Raw genomic sequence first — 23807 nt, forward strand, 5'->3', positions numbered from 1 at the left:
ACTGAGTTATTTACCACTTTGGAGTTCTACCAAGTATTTGATACAACCAAGCTAAAGCTGAAGATTTTAGTATATTTTCATTACAACTTGGTTTTGAGTAACTGGGTCTCAAGACAGCACTGGTTTTTGCAGAAAAAAGATGCAATCACCAATACCTTTTCTCTATTTCTGGAGTAATACTTCTTAATCATTCCATTTCACAACAGTGACCTTAACCAAAAAAAATGAAGGAACAAGTATTTTGATAACAAGTTCTCTGTGCTTAGTGTTTCATAACAATTTTATGCTTGCAGATATGCCATGTCATTCTAGACAGAATGTATTTCAAAATGGAAACCTATCAGGAAGGAATTTAGAGAATCACACTCCCATATGAAGGGAAGACAGCTGTTACCGAAGCAGAGAGCACACTATACTATCGGTCCAGCCTTCCTTACTCCTTCAGTTGGTAAAATGGCACTGGCATTACATCTGAAGTCAACTGAAGCACCTTGTATATGAGGAACCACAAGTTGCCATGAAGAGTGATGAGGAAAAGTCTTTTCCTAGGGGACAATAAAAACAAATAAACCCCCAAAACAGTCTGTATGTGGGTGTTGGGAGGAGGGCAGCAAATACAGGAAGGAGAAAGAAATCACTAAAACACTGGCATCTTTAATTCAGGAAAACATCAGAGCTCTTGCAAACTAAACAAGGAATCACACAGTTACTGTGGAAGAGGGGGGAAAGTCAGTTCTGTTTAGAGAAGAAAGGGGAATACGATGCCAAACGCAAGAGGAATTTAATTTGAAGGAGAATCTACATTTGAATTTAGCCTTTGAACCACAGCAGGACATGCCATGGGATATTTCCCATTCCGTGCTTGTTCTTTACCTGGAAATAAGAAACTAAGCTTTTCATCTGCTCCTCACTTGAGTGAGCTTAGTGCTGTCAGCAAGCCAGTTCTCTGTTTGCATTAGCTCACTGCTAAATGACAATGGCCACAACACAAACGAGTTCATCACACTCATGGAAGGAATCCTACCAAAACTAGTACCACGCCGTTATGTTTCAGAAGTGGTGATGAAAACAACACCGGTCCACAAGATCCTCAATTCAAGAAGAGAGAGGAAATTAAAAGCTGCATGTTTAGCTCCCAGCTGAGTCTGAAAGTTGCGGAAGGTATACATACCACTTCACAAGGAAAGGGAACAGGAAGCCAGGGAAGAAAAGAGTCATTATGTTCAAATGGCAACATTTTCATGAGGTTACACAGGCCAAATGAGCATATCCCAGAAAAATGTGAATCCAAGCCTGGGTAAAGAAACAGAAAGCAGCATAAGTGACAGCAGACAGGAGAAAAAAAAAAAAGCTTTAGAAGAGCAAAGAGTATCAAATTGGAAAAAGTATCAAAACAATAATAAAAATCATAAGTCCTGGCACACAAAAATGGAAGGGTGTAATTAAATTTGATACTAGCAACTAGATAATAATAGCTGAGAAAGCAAAAATAGGTTTCTTTGCAAGAGCCTCCCACACACAGGATACTGGCAAAAGATAAGTTCGAGATGGACTAAGATGATCTACTGTAAGGACTGACATATCAAAAGAAGAAAAGAAAAAAAAAAAAACTAACAGTAAGGCACTATGTCTTCAAGATTTATGAGGGAATTAAAGAATGCAAGGGCTGAGCAGAAAACAGAAATACGTAATGCTCATTAAAGCCAGCTATTCTAGCATAGGTACAAAGTGTTTGTAAAACACGCCATAGGGGACAGAAAAAGAGGGAAAAAACCACCACAAAAAAGCAAAGATCAGTGAGCTTCAGTACTAGAAAAACTTATTTAAAATTTTCCACCCAGAACCTCTGGCAGACCTGACAATAGACATAAAGGAGCATAAGGCAAGAAATGAGGGAGGATGCCAAACAACCCTTCTCCATGACCCAAACCCACCACTATATTTGCCCATGTGTCTTTGAGGATGTCAACTCAATTTTTTCAAGGAACTTTATGTAGATTTACTAGAAAGTCCATTTTGTAGTTTATAACAAGAAATTCCAAAGAATCTAAAATTTAAGATAAACATAGTATTTACAACCACATGCACAGACTCCACCATTGAGAAGATGGAAAAAATACTCAGGGGGGGAGACAAATTGTTGTCTCTATTGATAGAAACAATATTGGACAAAGTTACTGGAAATTAACTATTTTTTAGGTTTATTCTTTAGCTTTGCACCTGAATGGCAGAGCTGTGTCAACAGACAGGCTACTTGAGTTGACTTGTTTGCACAAACCCACATGCAAATTTGACACAAGTCAGCAGAACTCAGTCTGCATGGTCTGGGGAGGGGGAAAATAGAAGAAAAAAAAAAAAAAGTCTCTTCCTTAAATGACAAAAGCCCTCAGGTAACAGAATGCCACCAGTAACAAGACTAGCACTGACATGATGTAGGGACAGCAATTACATCAGCAGGATGCTCTGGATTCCCATCTGCCCTATACACGATGTCCTCCAACACTACCTCTTCCAGTGTGGATGACATTGCAAGCAGCCATACGGCAAGCAACAGGAGCTCTGCAGAGCTCCAGCTGAACCAGCAGAACCCTTTTACTCTAGGCAGCCCCCCAAGAAGATGATGCTGGTATCAGCATACTAATTACTCAAATTAAATGTAAAGAACACTCCAAAAACCCAAATCATTTTGAGATTGAAAGTGTACAAAAAACCAGTGTTATGATTAAAAACAAGTCAGAAACACCTGCTGAAGAGGAATGTGAGTACTAAATTGAGCTGTAGGTTTAATCAACACCTCCCCCAGAGCAGCGGGCAGAGATGACACAAGCAATTAACAAGCAAGGAAAATGAGAGTTTCATTTGACAACTCTGAAGGCACTAGTATCATTTAAATAAATATAAGCAGAAAAAGGGGAAAAAAATCAGACAGGGTAAAAAAATAAATAGACATTACTAGTCATCCATTCTCAAAGCAGAACAGAGATTTTTCATTTTACCAAATAAGATATAAAAGAAATGCTTCCAAGCTTTCATTAGAAAGAGATGAGGTTTTCATTTCAATTTCCTTTGAAAGACCAAGTAATGATCAGAAATCACAGGTATATTCAAACAGATACACCATAAGCTACCAAATGCACAAAATTTATCTGCTTACTTCAGATAGTGATAACCACTAAAACTACATACAAAGTGTTCCATGAAGACCAGGTACTCAGATCTTCTCAATTCATTATACTCCGACAGAGCTCAAGAAGGCTTATCTGCAAGGCTGTTTCACTTTGCTAATTAATTGCTTTTCTTATCATATAAAACATTAAGAAATCACTTTGAATGAAAGCATTATAAGATGTAAGCTGCTTTGGACAGGGTATGCATGTATATATACACACGTGTATGTTCACGTATTTATAGATACATAGTTTCTGCGTGGGTGTATGTATAGAAAAACACAAACACACACGCACTATGTATATGTCCTGCCACTGTTTAAAAGAAAAAGCATCCTGACAGAACTCAAGCTCTAAACTTGTCAGGTGGCAGACAACCAACAGCTTCCAATGGAGCACAAAGCTCCTGGAGCTCTGGGAAGCCAAGGCAAGCCCAATGTGAATACATAGCAGCAAACAAAGAAGCAAGCAATTTTTTAGCTTGAATTGATGGTTCCAGCCTTAGTGTCCAGTGGGTAAATCCACATAATGAATATACTTCTTGCTGCCTCTGCAGAAGATGAACTTGAAAAGGAGTTCCTCTGAGTTTCAGTGATTCCCTTCATCTGGAAAATGATGGGAAAAACAGGCTTACCTGCACTGAAGGACACAGGCAACTCCAACTCAAGACTTGGCTTGTGGGTCAAGTGCATAGGAAACCCCCAAACAAGGGCAAAAGACAGGTCTCTGGGACAAGAGGGAATTCTTTTGCTGCCGCATGCCTGGCTACCAAACCACGAAGCTCATTCCTACCCCCTCAACAGGCAGACATGTGAACAGGAGGCAGAGCCCATCATACTTCTGGCTTCTCCAAGAACTGCTGTTTCAGAGCTCCACACACAGCAAGCACCCAACCAGCAGGGCAGCCTGAGGGGGTACACTCCACACCAGCCTAAAACAAACTAGGTCAGGGCTACCAGACACCGACCATGTCCCTCAAGCCAGCTCACATGTTAATTCAGTGAGCCGACTCAAATTGCTAAATCAGTCACAAACTAACCATACAAACAAGCTGAATAAACAAACACATAAATAAACCACATCCAAACAATTTTCAGCCATTTCTGGTTCCTGGCTCTAGCTCACTGTGGGATCTTCAGAGCCATTAAAGGAGTGACTTTGCAGTGATGGTGGCTGGGAAGACAAGAAAAGAATCACAGTACTTGTGAGCATTTGGCGTTACCTGTCATAGAAATGTACGCTACGTTGTACTAACTTGAGAGTGCTCTACCAGTTTCAGTGAATCCACACTAATGTTTTCCCGTTTCGTTTTTACTGCTAATGAACCTGTTTCTTTTGGACAAGAAGGGTAATAGCAAGTTGGGCAGAATGCAGAAGAAAGGAGAGGATAGTCTATAGAATATCTTACTTCTGAGGTTTGTCTATGTGTCAAAAAGGCAGGTAATGTAAGGTTGGCACGGAGCAAACAACCACCTAGAGCTTACGGAGCAAACAGCACAAGGGATTTCTGGTCTGCTTCAAACACAAACAGGTTAGCTCAAACAGCAGAACAGGCTACTTGTGAGTTCATTCTCTGGCTTGACCTCAAGCGAAGGATGAACAGTCATAAAAACTACTCTAAGCAGCAGAGTTAGGGCAGCAGCTAGAGGCAGAGGGGCTGTGTCAAGCAGCTGGACTCGTAACCTTTTCTACTAGCACAGCTGGAAAAAGACACTTTGTCAATAGCCTTTAGACTACTGTTCTTCTTTGTGTACTTAGGTTAAAGCTCCTTGTGGTACTGACTAGTTGTACTTACAAAGCACTCACACCAAGAGCAGCATATCAAGTAACCCAAAAATGTTAGAAGACAAACAGCAAGGGCCTGGGGAAGCTACTACATTTGTACCTGCAACGTAGTTAGAGGACATCAGCCTCTTGAACAGGGCATATTCTAGAAGCAAACACAAAATTTGCCAACTTAAAAAAAAAAATCAAAATAAAAGCTTCTCTTCCATCTAGAATAACTATTATATAGCAGATTTTAAAAAAGCCATCAATAAATTACTAACACCATGAAGAAAAATAGCAACTCACAACACAGAAGTATTTAGACAGATCATTTACCCCCCTCCTTCCCACCACTTCAGTTGCACTGGAAGACATATGTGGACTCAGAAGCATGCTGTTTGAAGCTTAAGTCTCTGAACCTTACAAATTTCCAACATGAAGATATGGCCTATAGTGCAATGTTTTGAAATTAACTCATTCTTAAATATTTGCAAATGCCTAGCGATAAAAATCAAATACACAAACCCACACAATATTATTCTCTCAACAGCATCGCATGTTTCAATACAGCATTTCTAGTTTTTAATAGGTATCTTCAGTTACATGAATTATAAACCAAATACAGATTCAGAAAGGCAAAACACACAAGTCATTAATGTTTAACAGTCTTCAGAAGATATTTTCTAGATGCACAAGTAGTACTTACTACTATGAACCTACTGGAAGGTACACCTTTTCCCTGTACTTCCTACAACTTGTCGTTAGACTTCATTTAGAGAGCCTGTCAAATGGCTTTTCCTCATATGCACAGGAAATAACTCCTTTGTTATCTACTACTACAAGCTTAGTATTACTAGCCGAAGTGGAACAATTTTATCCTGTTGTCACATTAGAACTATGTTTTCTGTGGTTTAGAAGGCTCATTTTTATGCGCAACTAATGCAGAACTTCTTTATTCCTTTTTAAAAATATTTTTTGTGTCTGTTGACTCTACTTTCTTCTTCTTTTTCCCCTTTGTTTAGCTCATACAGGTATATTTTTCCAACATCTGATCAATACCTCTTCTTCTTCATTATTCCCTGTTCTTTCTCTCTCTCCAGTTCTGCTCCTTATGTATGTCTCCCTTTTCTAGTATTTTCACAATGACAGAAGTTGACCCCAATACCACACAACTTTTGAAACTGGAAATACCATTTGAAACTTCAGCTCCAGAAAGTGATAAGCCTAAATATTTTTCCACTGTATTTCAATTTAACCCCACTTTGAGTAAAAGCAGAAGGATCACAGCTCTGTCCACAGACATCAGGAGATAGTGCTGCATTTCAAGTTAACCATTTAAACATAAATCAGAACAAATTCTGCAGAATTCTGAATTCAAAGAAGTCTATTTTACTGCTGGTGGAGAAGCTGAAAGGTGTGGTTATATGTTGAGTTTAATTACTTTACCTTCATCATGTCTGAAAGCAGCTGACTTACTTGATGCCTACCCCATTCCACCTATCCAAAAAAAAGTAATGCTATTTTCTACCAATAGGTAGACTTGTCCAGCTGTGCTTTGATGTATAACAATTGACATTTGAAAGGAAGAGACCTTTCAAGGAGGAAGTTACAGTTGTAGATCCTCACTTTGCCAACATAAACAGAAAAAAACAGCTAAATAAGTGATAAACAGCTAAGTAAGAATAGTTTGACTATACTGAAAAGCAGTATCACCAGTTGGGACAAACATCAAGCACCCAGTAGAAACGCCTTACTTTGGTGGATGTAACAGGAAGATTTTTCTAAGTGTCCTTTGTAATTTAGTTAAGCAAAGATACATAAAAATGTGCTACTACTGGATACCTACTCCAGTATCAGGCATGTTCCAGGCATAATATTAAGTAGGGGGTTTAATTTTTTTTTCCTTCAGACCTCTATCATATTTTTAAAGTTTTGGGGTTTTGTTTAAAACCAAAACTGAACCGGAGACCACGCATGCCAATACTGAGTTATAACTATTTGCTCACATAGTGGGTTTGCGTAGCAACGTTTTGGCAGCAGGGGGGAGCTACAGGGGTGCTTCTGTGAAAAGCTGCTAGAAGCTTCCCCCATGTCAGACAGAGCCAATGCCAGCCAGCTCCAAGATGGACCCAGCACTGGACAAAGCTGAGCCCAACAGCAACGGCGGTAGCACCCTGGAGAGAACATATTTAAGAAGGTGGGGGGGGCAGAAATCTGCACAACATTTGCAGCAGCAGAGAGGAGTGAGAACGTGAGAGCAAAAACTCTGCAGCCACCCGGGTCAGTGCAGGAGGCAGGAGGTGCTCCAAGCACAAGAGCAGAGATTCCTCTGCAGCCCATGGTGAAAACCATGGTGAGGCTGGCTGTGCCTCTGCAGCCCATAGAGGTCCACGGTGGAGAAGATATCCACCTGCAGCCCATGAGGGACTCCACACCGGAGCAAGCAGATGCATCTGAAAGAGGCTGTGACCCAGTGGGAAGCCCATGCTGGAGCAGGTTTGCTGGCAGAACTTGTGACCCCACAGGGAACCCATGCTAGAGCAGTCTGCTCCTGAAGGATTGCACCCCACGGAAAGGACTGACACTGAAGCAGTTCATGGAGAACTGTGGCCTGTGGGAAGGACTCGTATATTGGAAAAGTTCATGGAGGACTGTCTGCCAGGGGAGGGACCCCATGCTGGAGCAGGGGAAAAGTGTGAGGAGGAAGGAGCAGCAGAAACAGCGTGTGATGAACTGACTGTAACCCCCATTCCCTGTCCGCCTGCGCCACTTGGGGGATGAGGTAGAGAAATTGGGAGTGAAGTTAAGCCAAGGAACAAGGGAGCGGTGGAGGGAAGGTGGTTTAGGCTTTAGTTTCTATTTCTCACTATCCTACTCCAATTTGATTGGTAATAAATTAAGCTTATTTCCCCAAGTCTGTTTTGCCTGTGATGGTAATTTCTCTCCCTCTCCTTATCTCGACCCATAAGCCTTTTGTTACATTTTCCCTCCCCTGTCCAGTTGAGGAGGGGAGTGATAGAGCAGCTTTGGTGGGCACCTGACATACAGCCAGGGTCAAGCCACCACAACTGAGCATGTACACACACACAGAGTTAAATGCTCAACATCCCTCTCAAGTTAATCCATAAAGACTTAAATCATCAACACCATCTTGAATTTTTTTTTTTTAAATTATTCATCAAGCCATAAAAGCCATTTTTCTGCCAAGGTAGACAGCCTCTTCAAGGAAAAGAGGGAAAGGAAAAAAAAAAAAAAGAAAATAAGAGGAAAAGCCACCACTGAAGGACTTGGCAGACTTTAAAAATTCCCAAAACAAACACTGTGTCTCCTTAAGCTAGCATTTGTTAATAGTGTCACTGCATTCAGCCTTTTTTGTGTGCCTGTCACTAAGCAGCACATACAAACTGATAGTCCTAAAGTTTCCTGAAAAGGACAAGACCTGAACCTTTTACCTGAATCAGTCCCCCCACCCACCCACCTCTCCTGCTGCATTACCTCCTTATCATTGACTGAAACAGTACACAAAGTCAGTGACTGAAAAGAACATTCTGCCTATTTTAATGCAAAATCTTGAAAATCCTCACTGCAGCTCAATAAGAACCATTAGATGATCACTGGTTGAACCCTCTCAAAATCCTGTAACTAAAAGGAAAAGATTTAGTGTTAAACAGCAGCTGTATTTTCACTTAGCTATGCAGACATTTCATAGCCACTTTGCCATACTGGCTTATGTCTGGACATTTGAATAAAAATAGCTAATGTGCTTGCTTGTTATGCCATTAAATAAAGTGCACAAAGGCATTGCCAGTACTGTTTTTGCCCATGAAAGGCAATGGTCATTAATAGCTTGTATTTGCAGAAGGCTGTCAGAGGAACAGCATGCTTGAGCTTCCTCCACAGCTTTCTATAGGTTTAACCATACATGAGGCAGCAGGGGGGAAAAAAGACACTACGTATTTCCTCTTTCCAGAACAGGTCACACCTGCAGGAGATTTGGCAAGTCATGCAAGCCTCAGTTGGAGAAAAAGATTCAATTCCTGTAAATTTGAGGGGGCAGAAGGATGTGGGTCTCTTCCTGGGAAGCGCATCTTGGAAAAATGTGCAATGGCAGCATTAGTATTAGTTAGTATTTTTACACTTTCTTGACTAGTATCTTGGAGATTTACACTTGTGTTGCTATTCTTTTTCATCCATTTTATACTTGAAGGAGTTAACTCTTTCAGTAATATTTTGAGAGGAAACAGGCAACAAATGGGCTACTCATACATTCAAGTCCGTGCTGGATAAACAGATTTTTCAGGCATCTTCAAATGGGTCTACCTGGAAATTAGAGCAGACAGGTGAAGTGAGCCACAATGAGGAAACAAGCTTTGTCAGCTGGATGGTATCCAAATGTGGATCACCTAACAAGCAGAAGAGAGGACTGAGTAGCTGACAACACGCTCACAACATGTCAACCATGAGAAGTCAGGGATTTTCACCTGCTGGACAAGTGAACTCACTCCACTGACCAGGAAAAATACATCATCATATATATTCAGATGAAAAGTCACAAGCAAGAAAAACCACAAACCGAAAGAAAAAAGGGAGATGATGAGCAACAAACAAGGTAGCAGAGGAAATTACAAACAGCTTTATTAGTTTGTCTAGGTATGCCCTAAATAAGTCTCCTACTAGCTAAAAGAACATGGCATTTGCCAGCTCTCATAAAGATAGTGCCCATTTCCCTTCAGCTGCCATGTCTTCCTGAGGTACGGGACTATGAACCTACAGACCAGTCACTGTTGATTACCCCTCTTCAGTAAGGCTTCAGAGCACTTGCTGCGTAAAACGCGGGAGCTTTCAGGAAATTGAAACGACACAGTAGCAGCCTGGGAGAAAGGGGAAGGTGGTACTGGTTCTCTTGCTATGAGAAGCCACTTGCCATCAACACAAAACTCCAGACTACAGGAAGAGAAATGTTCACAGCCCAGCCTCAGTTTGGAGCACACCTGCCTTGCACCCAGGGTCTTGGGATAGACAGTGGGAGCCCTACTAAATGGTGACACCATTTGCTTTCTGCTAATCTGAATTCAATCCAGCATGTAATTTCAGACTTATTTTGACCTAATAACATGGCAACCCAATGCACTAAGATTACTGCTGTACTTTTTTGCTGGAATGTTCTTTGTCCTTGTTTAAAAACTGGCAAAGCATTATGAAGCTTTGCTGAAGATGTTGATTTCAAGATGAAGTTTATGCTGTTTGCTCCCCAGGTGTTCCTAGCAAAGAGGCTCCTATCTAAATACTATTTTAGAAAGGCACTTCTGAGTATGATGGGGTTAGAAGAGAGACATGTAACAGAAAGTCTCTTCCCCCTCCAGCTCTCTTCCCTCCCAGTCTACCAGAGTCTGAACAGACTTCCATGAAACAGTCAGGGACAACAGAGCTGGAAAGCAAGAGGAAACAACAAGTCCCAAGCATAATTTGTGAAGAAAGAAGGAATGAAATCCCAGCACCTAAGCAGGTTCCCACCTGTAACAAAATACTTGTGGGAACTGTATAAAAGAGAGGTGCTACACTTATTCCAGATAGCATTAATACAATGAGTGGAAAGCAATCTCACACCTGTTCTTCAGGCAAATGTTCTTGGTGCTTAAGACCCACCTTTGAAATTAAGGCTTGTTTCAGTAGCAGGACTGTATACTGAGAGAAGCCCTCTGAAGCGTTCAGACTCTTTGCATGTATTTGAAGTTGCTATTCAGATGTATGGCTTCCGTGCTTGAAGGGACTGTATAAAATTAGTGAAATATGCACTATTGAGAAAGTCACTCCCCTGCAAGCACCATCTTGCAGGTAGAAACCCAAGTCCTGACACGGGATTTGAGTCTTTAAAGTTTGGAGTGAATGATTCTTACACCTAGCAATCAAGAAGTAAAAACAACACTCAGGCTATTAAAAGTGTGGTGTTTATATCCCTAACATTATGAATTATTCAGCCTTTAAACATGATTTACTACTGGTTCAGTAGGAGCAGAACGTAGTACCATATCAATTATATCCAGAACTGCAGAATACTGTGGGGGGGAGCAGGGGGAGATGCTTTCCTACTTTGAGAGCAACATCTATGCTACACATGCAGAGCCAAAGCCTTCTAATCCAGCAGGCTGAATACATACTAGTTATTCAAACTCAAGAACGTGTGCATAAAAGGCATTTCATACAATTAGCCTCTGTTGTCCTCCTTGTTTTATGCTCTCTGTAAATTTCTCATTCCCATGTTGCTACATTACACACTCAGACCCATCTTTTTTGTCTACTACAACACCTTCAGTAATACAAAAAACATTAGACAAACAGGTAAGGATGTCTAAAAGGAGAGTATTTGTACAAGCCACTGATCTATCATTTACTCAACAAACAGGCTCAATTAATAGATTATTACAGTAAAGCAAAATTAAGTGAAGCACAATGAAAACTGCTAACACTGTTTTAGTCTCAATATCATAGCTTTCTGTGTCATAGTTTTCTGCCAAACTAATATAATGGAACACAGTTATGATTTTATGAAGAAAATTTTTCATATTATTTTAGCAGACTATCACTCTGGATGGCACCTGGAAAGATCTTACAGAGGACAAAAAAATACATTTATCCTCAACTAATGGAAGCCTCTTCACACATCCATTTACGTATCTTTATTTGCTAAACAACTGACATAAATTTATAACTTAAGCCTGAAACCAAACGAGACCACCAATTTACCTGAAGAGGTCTGGGCAAGCAACTGATCCTAGTTTCTGAGAAACAGGCTGAAAACTTGTAATACACAGGGCAAAATTAGTTTCAAGAACACAGTAAAGAGAAGCTGTGTAAGTTACTGGCCACTTATGGCTCATATTGTGACCAAGAAAGAGCCGAGATAACTGACTACCTCTCAAAGAAGGACCTTGTTTCAGCAGTTACTTTCATATACTCATGCAGCATAAATGTTACAGCTTTGGACAGTGCAAGCACAGAAAAACAGCAGCATGGAAGGTCCATGGCAGGAGAGATGATTCTGCATCCCTGTAGCCCCACAAGAAACCTCCCATCACTGAGGCAACACTCTTTCCCCTCTTTCCTAGGCTGCCCAAATTATTAATTTGGGTTGGTTTTTTTTTCATCTGCTGGAGCATTTCATAGGCACACAAGATGGAAAGCTGCCAGCCTTCCCACAGCCAACTCCGAGTAGGTCAGTCTTGGCTCAGCAGCTGACCGCACAGCGCAGCAAAAGGAAACACAAGGCCTTGAACTCATGCCCATCTTCCCTCTCGTCCTCCATACACACAACCCTAGACACGGATTCTCTTTGATTGCTGAGGAATAGTAATTCACTGGTGGTCAACATCACCTCCACTGGAGACCATGACAGCTGCCAACAGGCCCCATCCATAAGCAAACCAAGAACTGCTCAGATTAAAACTTTGCAAAACCTGAGGTTAAGATGCCAAACTTTACCATTAATGTGTATTTATGGCTTCCTTCAGGTTTTATGGGAAGTTACAGAGTAACTGTAAAGGAAATTTCCTATTTAGAGCTGCCAAACTAATACCAATCTAAAGACCAGGTCCCACTAAGGAGAGAAGTGGCAATACAAACTTCCCTGTTCCCACAGCCATCTTCAGATGGCAGCAACACTGCAACACTCTGCCTCTAGCCTTGCTCCAGAGCCAGTTTCATATCAATCAGCTTTGGCATCAGGATGGTAATACTATTGTACCAGTGATAAAGAAAACCCTGAGGACAGGGTCCCCCAAGTAACAACTAGGAAGTAGCCTGAAGTTACAGTGTTTGTTTCACCTTCACGCAAATGACTCCCAGTCTTCAGTTAATCACTGCCTTTAATCCAGGCTGACATCCTGATACACATCACCAGGCCACCCATCACCTATGGCTTTTGATTCACGCAGAAAGTAGAGGCCACGTATGCAACTGACAGGCCTAAAGCATGATGTGCTACCCTTTGTTTATGAAGGAGGAAACCAAATAAATCACAGAAATATTACCGATATTGATATGATATGTAGTTACTGATATTTAAAATATTCTACAGAAATCCTATGCTAAATCTGGAAGCAATCCTTATGGAACTGCAGGGAAAGTGAACATACCATTTGATGCATCAGGGACACGGCTACTTCCCTATTACCCAGAAAAATAGCTTCTTGATAATTCTTCTTAAATAATCTTGGATGTACCATTACACAACCATGCACAGAATAATACAAGATTTCAAGAAACATTTAGTCATTTGATCAGCTTAACAACAAATCTGTAGAGACAAATTCAAAGGATTCACAGGCCAAACCCATGTTTTTTCCTAGGGGTGAAACAAAAGCAAAAAAGAAAAAGGAAGGGATGTGCCAATCCTTCCACACCTCATCCTTTGACAGTAACTACTCTACGCCATCTGGCTATTAAGGATTGTCAGCACTTGAAGAATATCCATGATGCTTTCCTGACTGCTCTTACAGGAAAGGGGTGGGGGGAGAGAAGAAAAAAAAAAAGTCCTAGAAAATTAAACAGGCATACTATAAAGTGAAAACTATCACCCTGCCTATTTTTTCTTGAGGGAAAAAATGCTTCAACTGTGCTTACTGTATTTCTTAGAAGATTTGAATTTTGAAAATAGTGAATATTCCTGAATAGGTCTGGGGATTAAGGTGTCGAACTTTGAAAAGACAGGTGACTGAGCAAACTCTTACCGCACAACGCACTGGAGCAGAGCTCACATGAAGACCAATGCAAGTAACAGAAATCAATAGCTCATTTGTTTTTTCAGCATTTTTTACAGAGGTCTAGAAAAGAGTCTGAATTTGCCCTCTGAGGGCTTCTTAAGGCTTACATGAATCTCTCTTAAAGGCAGGAGAGCAGCTGGCCCGTCCCACCATCCACTCTCTAGTAACTCCATACGACTTCGCTCACTCTGTCTCCAGCTGCTAGCTGTGAATAGAGGCACAGGACTCCCGGGGCACAGTCATTTTGCACCCAAGGAAGGTGCACAGGCACATGGCAGATACAACCACAACTCCTCCCACGGGCTAAGGGCTGGCATGGACCCCAGAGGAGCCAGAGCTCCTAGTGAAATCCATTTAACACATTCCTGCACAGCTTCTGCCGATACCGTTCCTATGGACAGTTGAAGCTATTCTAGCTAAAAACAAACATCCGCACCAGGCTAGTTGCCTTTGCTGGAAGAAGAGTGTGCATTTTACAGAAATAGAGACAAATTGAGCTCACTTTCTTCTACAAAAGTTTTTCTGGTGTGATTTTGTTCCCTTATATCTGCTTAGGTAGCTAACAAAACCAGAGCTTCAGTAGCAGGAATGTATTTTTGTACCTTTATATAACAAGTTGCATTTTTAAATGCCTGGTTGGGCTTTCTGGACTTTTCTATTAAACCATACAGCATTTTGCCGCTACCACCTCTAATTAGCACAGGAACTGGCACCTTCTCTGCTGCTTCTACTTATTTGTTCATTTAAAAAGAGACTTTGAAATTGCGTATTAGGATATACTGAAGCACTATTGTATTAAACAAGCATAATAACCAGAATTTATTACACCTCAGACATTTTTTTATAGCTTCCTTCCTAAAAATATTAATAAGTATACTCAGTAAATGCAGGATTTACTTTTGAATATCACTATTCTATGTATCTTTTTGTCATTCAAAATTAGAGCTAAAAATACATGTACACCCCCCTGTTGCATACTTGCTCCACATTCAAATAGAAACCCCCAGACAACCAACATAAACAACTGTGATGAAGGCCTCAATCTCCAATGGGCAGTGGGATGAAGACCATAAAAAGAAATTAAGACTTACTATTTTTCCACCTCCTCTCAAAACACAAGAGTCTCAAACCAACTCCCGTTTGGTCAGTTGTGACTTTGTAAACTCTGTATCTACCTCACCGCATGCTGCCAGGAATAGCATAAATCTCAAAGCAAGGATTACAAAACCATTTGGGGGTTCTGGTAGGGTTTTTTTTTTCTTTTAAGAACCCAAACACACATCCTTAGGAGTTGCTCCTGGGAGAAAGAGTTCAATCTGCTTTTAGCTTTCAAAATTAGCACAGATCTGTTTATTCTGCTGGGTATAGTCCGAATGTTTGAACAAAAAAAGTTAGTCATAAGTCAGACAATACAACTCGCCACGACTACACCCTTCACACGAAGGAAAATCAAAAGATCAACTTTCTATTTCAACCAGCTGAAACGACCATAAAAGCAAGTAAATTCTCATGGCTTTTCTAAAAAAAAAAAAAACAACAACCACCAACCACCAAAAAAAAAAACCCAACAACAAACCAGCTTCCCATCTGACATGTCACCAAATGGGTTTTGGCCGCTGAAAAATCCTACCATTGGTCCGGCTTTGCAGCAGGCACATCCCATACACCTTGTCGGGCTCGCAGGGATGCGCACTCCCTGCTCACCGCCGCCGCTGCGGCGGGGGGGGCGGGATAACGGCAGCCGCGGGTACCGGGCAGGCCGCCCCCCGCTGCCCGCCGCGCAGCTCGGCTTGGCGAGAGCGCAACGCCAGGTTAACGATTTGCAATTTGCTTCACTCCTGGACTCCACGGCACAGCCCTCCATTTTGTCAACTGCCTCAATTTAAACGTCTTGCAAGTTGAAGGCAAAACTTCCAACATTTCTCCGGGAGCCTTTCGGGGCTTTAAAGCATCCTCGCCCATTTTAAGCAGGGGGAAGCCTACTCGGGGCCGGCACTGTTTACTAAGTTTAGCAAGGCAGGCGCGCACGCCAAAGCGGGTCCTCCGCCTCCCCAGGCATCCCCCGCAGCCGGTTTCGGGGCGCGCTGGAGTCCGGGCGCTCCCGCTCATCCCCCGGCGGCGCGCTGCCCCCCTCCCGCGCACACAGGGCGCCCCCCCACCCCCCAGGAGAGGCAGGTGGATATCGGGAGGTGAGAAAGGAAGGGACGAGGAGGAGGAGGCAGGAGGCACCGCGGACGGCAGGGTGCCGGCCGCCCCGCAGCAGGTAGGGGGAGCGCGGGGCGGCCCGCCGGTGCCGGTACCGGTACCGTACCCCCCTCCCTCTCACCCGCGGTCCTTACCACCTGCGGAGGCGGCCGGAGCCTGCCCGGGCCGGGGCAGCGACCTGTCCGCTGCGGGCGCGCTCCTCCGGAGGTGAGGGGGCGGCGGGGAAGGGCATGCGGGAGGAGGGAAGGAGGGAGGGAGGGCTCCCGCCGCCCGCCTCTCCCTCACCTCCCTCCTCCCCCTCCCCGCCCAGCCCGGCCCGGCCCGGCCCCGCCGCGGCCCCCCCCAGCCCTGCGCCCCCCTCCCGGGCCGGCTTCACGGGGCGGCCCCGTGCCAGGGGTCCCTGCTCTCCTCCCGGCACTTACTGTGTCACCCCCTGCCTCTCTGTCCCCTCGGCAGGGATAAAAGTTGTTGCCACCAGCCTCGCCGCTGCCGCCTGAAACAACTTTGTCTCCTTCCAGCCTCTGGGAAAGCGCCTCTTTTTCCTTATTCTTCAATTTAAAAAAAAAAAACAAAACAAACCAGCAATTTTTAAAAAAGTAAAGAATGAAAACTATATTCGTCTCTTTTTTTAGGAGGGGGAAGCGTGAAGGTGGGAGAGAAGAGGAGAAGAAGGAAACATTTGGCGCTTCCCCCCCTTCTTCCCCCTTCCTTCCCCCCCAAGATGGCTTGAGAAAATTAAAAGGGGACGGGGATGGGGGAGCGGGGGGGGGGGGTGGGCACTGAAAAGCTCGGGAGGGGGGAGAAAGTTTTGGGGTTTGAGGCTTTTTTTGTATGTGGTAGGTTTTGGGCGGGGGGTTGTTGGGTTTTTTTTAAAGCTTTCGGCTCCTAGAAAGCCCCAAGCGATTACAAACAAACGGGCAGAGCAGGCAGGCACAAGGAGGGGAGCGAGCGAGAGAAAAAGAGTTTTTTTGCTGGTCAGTAAACTTCAAGCTGCTGGGATGAGGTCATTGGTGTAAAAATAAAGCGATGGCGTCATTTGAAACCAATCCCAGTGAATGAACTCAGCCGGGGGGTGAAGGTGGGGGGAGAGGGAGAAGGAGAAAGAGGAGGAGCGGGGAGAGAGGATCCCCGCGGGGAGACGGAGGCAGCCGCCACCGCCGCGCAGCCCCGGCCGCGGGAGGCGGAGTGGGGCTCCGGCCGCACCACGCTGTCACCGGGGGGGGGACACGCGCCCGCTGCCCCCGGCCTCCCGCCGCAGCCGCCGCGCCGGCCCCTGGGAGGAGCCGGGGCCGCGGAGCGATTCAACCGAGCCGCCGCGGCGGCCCTTCCCCGCCCCTCGCCCGGCCGGGGGGGAAGGCCCCGCCCGCCCTGCCCTCGCTCCCCGGCCCGGCCCTCGCCGCTGCCGTCCGCTCTCCAGGGAAAGCCGTCCAGCCTCAGCGTCCCCTGCCATCACCGCCGCCTGCGGGCGGCCCCACACCGAGGCCCGGGGCGGACCCGTCGCCGCGGGCCTCGCCGGGCATGTGGTGCCACACGACGCCGCGGCGAGCCCTGTCCCTCCGCGGCCTCCCCGAGCCCGGCCGCAGCCCGGTGGTGCCGCGGGCAGCGCAGGGGTGGCTCTGTCAGTATGGGCCTTCTGACGGCCTGACGCAGAACCATGGAGTGCTGAGGTGCCAGACCCTCCTGAGGCACGGGGGACGGAGCGCCCTGGTAGCTGCAAGGCACGTTGAGGGCCTTCACCCTTTAAATTACCTTGTCTAATTAATAAAAAAGAAAAGAAAATCTAAAACCAATAACTTGAGAAAAGTGAAAGTTAAGTCTAAATATACACAGAAATACAATGACTTTTGTTGAACAGCCATCTGTTCTGGCTGGTACCATTGTTAACTAGCAAGGTACATCCCTCAGGGATTTGGTGGGTCCTGCCTGTCTTAGGCACCCCTCTTCCAGGTACACCAACACACTCCGCAGCCATCCCTCCTCGTCACGGAGCTGGCTGTGCAGAGTGTCTTACACAGCACAATCCAAACTCTGGTGGGTCGCCTCTGCCGGCCTTCAAATCCACAAACCCTTGGAAGACGGCACAAGAAAGAGGATTAACCACATGGGTCCTTACGCTCTTGGTGGCTGCCTCTTCAAACAAAGCGCCTTAGGAAAGGCACACAGCTGTCGCCCACCGTAAAACAGCTTGTGTGGTTGGTCTCTCAGGAAGCAGGCAGCTACGAACAAATTATACGGTGGTGGGATCTGTCCTGGCAAAATTGGCAAAGAACCACCTTGATGAAGGGCCCAGCATTAAGTATTTGCAAGCTGCTGTCGGCACTCACACTACGCAGTCACATCCTCTGCAACACAGAGTGTGCAGGGGGGGAGCGAGAAGTCCTGAGAGAAGCCCAGTCTCCATAAAGCAGTGACAGAAGAAAGATCAAAAGCAGTGAAGAAATTGTGGTAAAGCAGTTTACGTTGGTACATTCGCTGTTTTGCACGTCTGTCTTGTACCAGCTAAAGAACAGTTTTGCCTTTTTTGTCTCAATTAACCAGTGGCCTTGATGATACCTTTTGCAAACCCCCAAAGTGCTCCCAGTACTGAAAGTCTGCACAGTTAACTGCTGGTTACCAGAGCTAGAACTGACCCATTTTGACGAAGGGGATCAGAGAGCGTGCCAGAGAAACTCAAGGTGACAGCCAGTGCCCCAGCTTATTCAGACCAGAGAAGTGCAGGAACAAATAGTTCCAGCACAGTTATCCTCACAAAGAGAAGTGGGGAGCACTGGAGAGGGGTGCGTGGTGAGGAGGAAAGACATTTCAGTTCTCTCTTCCTTTTTGTTGTCTCAACTCTGTAACACCTTACATAACTGTTCTTTTTTTTTTCCTTAATTAGGAGACCAAAGAAGTTTCCTCACTATAAAACTGTAAGAAAAAAAAAGTACTTGTGATCTTTTTGGAATATTTTTATTTTTAGCTGAAAAAAAAAGGATATATACAGAAAAGTCTAGGACAGCAAGTTATAAGCGTTTTCTATATTGAGTCAGGATATTTCTTTTTCCTAATGTAACAAAAGGTGCAACTAAACCACAGTGATATCACAATTAACTCCTGCGGGTTGAAGTTATTACCAAGAATAACTTCTTATTTTCAGCTGAGCTTGAGCTGAGAATGTGATCTGGGAGAGCACTGCAGGGTGAAACTCTACAAGTTTGTTGCTAACCTGAAGACACAAACAGAAGGAAACCGGAGGCTCAAACTCAGCAGCATCTGACCTCACTTCATTGAGATTAGCGGCCACGTCCTTTACCTCCTGTTTGCAATGGGCAAAGTGTGTGTGTGTTGGCAGCTGACATGCCTCAGCTGGCAGGTGGTCACTTGCAAAGAAGCAGAAACTCATTTGAGTGCCAGAGTCTTAAGTCCAGCGTACCTTTTTGGTCTATTTCCCCCCTTGAAAGCCTTTCATTCCTCCCTACCACTTGCACAGCAGGCTCCTGGAAACAATCTGAACTGCAGGCGCAAACCAGGGAGAGAGTCAGGCTGTTGTCTGTTAAACACCTGAGCCGTACAGAAGAGGGACTGCCTGGCTCGGCTGGTGTCCCTGGCTGCTGACCTTCCCTCCCCAAGTTTTCTGTTGATTCCATGTAATGTGTTTTGCTGTGTTTCTGGCAAAGGATTTTTTTGGCCTCAGTGCTCACTGCCCGTTTTTGGCAAAACAGTACCGAAAGAGTTAATGTTAGCATCCTTTTCTTGTGCCTCCTTATCAAGCTCATGAGATAAGAAGACCTGAAGTGTCTATATGGGGTAAAACAAGGGCAAAAGACGTTATGGTGGCTATCCAGCAGGCTATGCAACAGCACTCGAACTTTGACATTCCCCTATGTCCTACCAGTTCACGTCCTGCTTCTGGCAGGAGCAGCTGTAAATCTGTCACCCCTCACTGCCCCTGTTGCTGGGGGGCCAGGGAGAGGGAATAGGTGGGTACTTTCAAGAGCTGGAGGTCATGCACCTTGTTGACAAAGGTTTCTCTTTATTCGTAAAAGCTAGCATAGCTTTTTGTCCCTTTTCCAGCTAATAGATTTTGTGGCACTTCACTTGGTTAATCAGTTAGCAGTGATTAAACAGGGGAAAGATGAATGACAGCCTTAGTAACGTCATCATGTTTTCTGCACAGTGGAAAGGAGTGGTTTGCCAGAGGAACCTCTTGCGAAATAAGTGAGAACTGAACTTAACGCACAGAGTTTACCATGCTTTAAAATCCCCTTGTGAGTGCTCACTTCCTCCACGGGCTGGAGAGGGCTTGTTGAAGAGGTTACCATTGCCAGACAGCCCCCAGTTGCCATCACGACCGTCTTCTGCCAAAGGTTACTGCCTCTCCTACCTACCTGCAAGCTGCTCGCACAACCCCTCCCAAACTTGTTTCCGTCAAAGTCAACCAGCGTAGCTTAAGCAGTTTAAATAGTAGATGTCAGCTGAACTGGTTTGTTTTGGCTGAAATGGATTAGGGGAAACCCAAGTCAGCAGATGGGAAGTGAGGTGATGACCTTTTCGTGGACAGCTTCAGGGGCATTGGGTATTTTGGCCTAATCTGCTTTCAGAGCAGACTGCTGTACCGGACATAACTGCTACTGACAGCTCTTCAGGGTACTTAAAAATAGAAGGGTTGCTGAGATACCCACGTTGAAACATTCATAGCATTTTTAGATACTACTAGCTTTGTTGGCATAGAGAGCAGAGTAGGGCAGTCAGAGCAGCACAGGTTTGTAGGAGAGCAGCAATGGGAACATCAGGATTTGGAAACCAGCAGGAATAGAAGATGTAAGACTGAGGGTGGAGAAAGAGCAGAAGAGAGAGAAAAAATTGTGGATGGAGATCAGTGGGACATCACAGAGTTCAGTCTAGAGAGGAGGAATTTGAGTAGTGTGAGAAATGCAGGCATCAGAGCCATAGGGTGCAGAGTAGCAATGCTCGAGGGGAAACAGTGAGTTAACAACAACCAGTATCTCCCCTTTTTCTCTTCCATGTGTGCCTCAAACCCTGGGAAGCTCTACCCCTCTGGAGAATGCTTAAATCAGAATAGCCTCACTGCACCTGTTGCTGCAGGTGGTTTCTTACCTCTTCTTCCCCATAGCTTCTCCAGGACTGCCAGATTCATAGCACATCAAACAAGCTGGGGTTAGTATACAAGTGACGTTTAGGTTCAATGCAGATATGGGTTTTTAAGCTGGGAGGAGTGTAAGACAAGGTAGAGCAATATTCTTGTTCTCTGTAGGACAACAGTGGATTAGTTGGAGCAGTGGAAGAGGAAGGGAGAATTACAGGAACCAGAGTATCAGAAAGTACAGAGAAAAAGGAAGGAGAGCATCAGCTGTCTGCTTCCCTGTATCTCCTTAGTTCATAAATCCTATATCCATTACTCAATAGGAATTTACATGACCCCTGTCTCTACAGTTTCTGAGTACCCTTTATTTTTGTAAGTCTTTTGTGGGACAAGAGTATTATGATACCATGTTTTATGGATATAAAAATGAGTTACTGAGCTAAAGAAGGTAGTATAGCAAGCCGGCTGCAGATCAGTGTGCTGCACCAAGTTATCTTAAATTCCTAATCTAGCCACTACCTCATCCTTCTCCCTCTCCTCTCTTCCATCTCTCAAAAGAAATAGTAACTTTTTTTTTTACTTATGAGTAGTAAATGAGCAGGCACATTTGGTAAAATTAAGCACTTGCACACATTTGTTAGCTTTGTTTACAATTAGAGAGAGACATACAGACACACAGACTGTGAGATGGACAGCAGAAAACAATAAGAAAAAACAAAGGAAGAAGTAATAATAGTTTCTGATTCTATGGATGGGCTTTATAAATTTTAGGGGCTTTTGATCAATCCTAATCATCTTAAACAGGAAAAAAGCAGCTATTTTGATGTTAAAGTCACTTCTGTATGAAACAGCAAGATTGAGTTTTGAGAAGGCATTTGAAACTGGAGATCATAATAATTATTTACAGAAAAGGAGCATAATAACATGTTGTCATCAGGAAACCGAATAATGAAATACTGTTCTCAAGAAAAAGCAAGTTCAGACAAATCTACAGCAACTAAGAAACTTAACGAGAAAAGTAAGAGATGTTACTAGTTATCTAAGAGAAAATATTTAAATAACAACAACAAAAAAGTCATACATTAAAAAACCAAAATCATAAACACATTCCAGAAATTAAGATAATTGTCACAATAAACACTCCCCTCACCTTTCTTTTAGCTCTTACTCACTGCTAGTCACTTGTCTGTAGGCTGGTGTACTTGCATTGAAATCAACTTGTAATGAGCTGTAAGCACAGATGGTGTAAATCATCATTGCTCAACTAACACTTAAGTTGCTATGCTAATTTATACTATCTGGAGAGTAGCTTTGTATGTTCATGTTTTGTTTGTGGCCAATGATGAATCAGAACTGTAATGTACTTGTGTTTATTCTGAGGTCAACGTAAAATGTATGAGGTCTTTGACTATTCATATCCTTCTTTTTAACTACTTGAGTACTTTAAATGATGTGAGAGTACAGTAATTACAACCTTAAACACATTTTAGACTTTTTTTTTTTCTGATAAAGAAATATTTTCTTAAGAGTACCAAGGATACAATGGAAAAGGACAGCATCCATAAAATGCTTTAAAATTATGATATGTGAAATGTAATCTGGGTCAATATAAACCATTAAGTACAAAGTTACTGCCTTGATAGCATGCTAAAGTTCACCATCAGGAAATTTGTTTAAAAGTTTGAATGTAAAAAGTGAGTGAATAACCTGTGGTATTAAAGATCGGTTTATTCTTATTTATATTTATTTATTTTAAAATATTTTTATTCTCAAGACATGTATACAGGAGAAGAAATTTTCTGACAGTTTTAGAGTCTTCAGCATTTCTCGCAATCCATGTTGTCGTTTCTGCCTACCTTAACAGCTCCTGACACCTACAGATATCCTGAGCCTTGTGGATTTGATAGATTGCTGTTTATTTTATTTCTGTTTCTAAGGTGCAATTTGGGTGTTGCAGTAATATGCAAGTGAAAATGTTGTTAATCAAACAGATTGTAGAAGAGATGGATTTCTCTTCTGTGTAATTGTTAAAATGTACTTAATAGGTAAAAAGAGCCTCATATCAAAAAAGGAAAAGACAGACAAGCCCATAATGGAAAAGAAAAAAATTTGAGTTCTAAAAGGGAAAAGAAAACCATGTTAATTACTGTTTGTTGTTGCTGTGGGAAAGAAGGGCACGAGCACCACAATGACCTGCATTTATAAGCTTTCATTCATATAAAACTTTAAGTGGATAACACACAGAACATCACTATTTTGGCCTCACAGTAAAAACATTCATAGAAATAAAAAGACTGTTAACTCTGAAGAGTGTCTTGTTTTCCTGAATGCACTGGTCAGAAAATTGTCAGTCTGGTACTAGCCCAATTGTCAACAACAGACAGCAGAGTTTGTTGAGAAGGACAGGTGAAAATATCAGGTTACAGGGAGAAGCATGTGAAAATTTCAGAGCGTGCCATTTTTAGATATTTTTTTAGGATGCAAGGTTAGAAAATGCCTATTTCAGTAGCAATCTGAGTTCGAAACTCAAAGGTGGAGGTGAGTTGAAGGACTGCTTGTTTATTTTTATATTGCCTTCTTGACTACCTTTCTGATGCTCGGGAACAAGCTGGATTGTCTGCATTAGGTATACATACAACTCTTTTACATCGGGGGGGGGGGGGCTGAAAATCTTGCAAGAACATTTCTGCTTCAAAGCAGTTTGCTACTTAATCCTTGTACCCAGGGGAAGAATCACTAATATATTTTAAAAGTTTAAAATTCTGGTTTCTGCTCACTCTTCAAAAAGAAGTGTAGAAAATCAGTGAGAGTAAAGCACAGGGCTGC

The 23807-nt window shown here is 43.4% G+C and overlaps 1 protein-coding gene across 6 annotated transcripts in view; it reads right to left on the reverse strand.

The window, feature by feature from the left end:
- Positions 1–16115, reverse strand: part of DUSP16 (dual specificity phosphatase 16) — a 69832-nt gene extending 53717 nt beyond the window's left edge. For 4 of the 6 annotated variants that reach the window (XM_055809280.1, XM_055809277.1, XM_055809279.1 and 1 more), the window contains exon 1: positions 16033–16115. The gene's annotated coding sequence lies outside the window, so the exon portion shown is untranslated. The remainder of the gene's footprint in view (positions 1–16032) is intronic. The other 2 variants (XM_055809278.1, XM_055809281.1) reach the window with 2 other exon arrangements.
- Positions 16116–23807: the final 7692 nt, after the last annotated feature.

The sequence above is a fragment of the Falco peregrinus genome, chromosome 6 (genome assembly GCF_023634155.1).
Source record: "Falco peregrinus isolate bFalPer1 chromosome 6, bFalPer1.pri, whole genome shotgun sequence".
Lineage (NCBI taxonomy): Eukaryota > Metazoa > Chordata > Aves > Falconiformes > Falconidae > Falco > Falco peregrinus.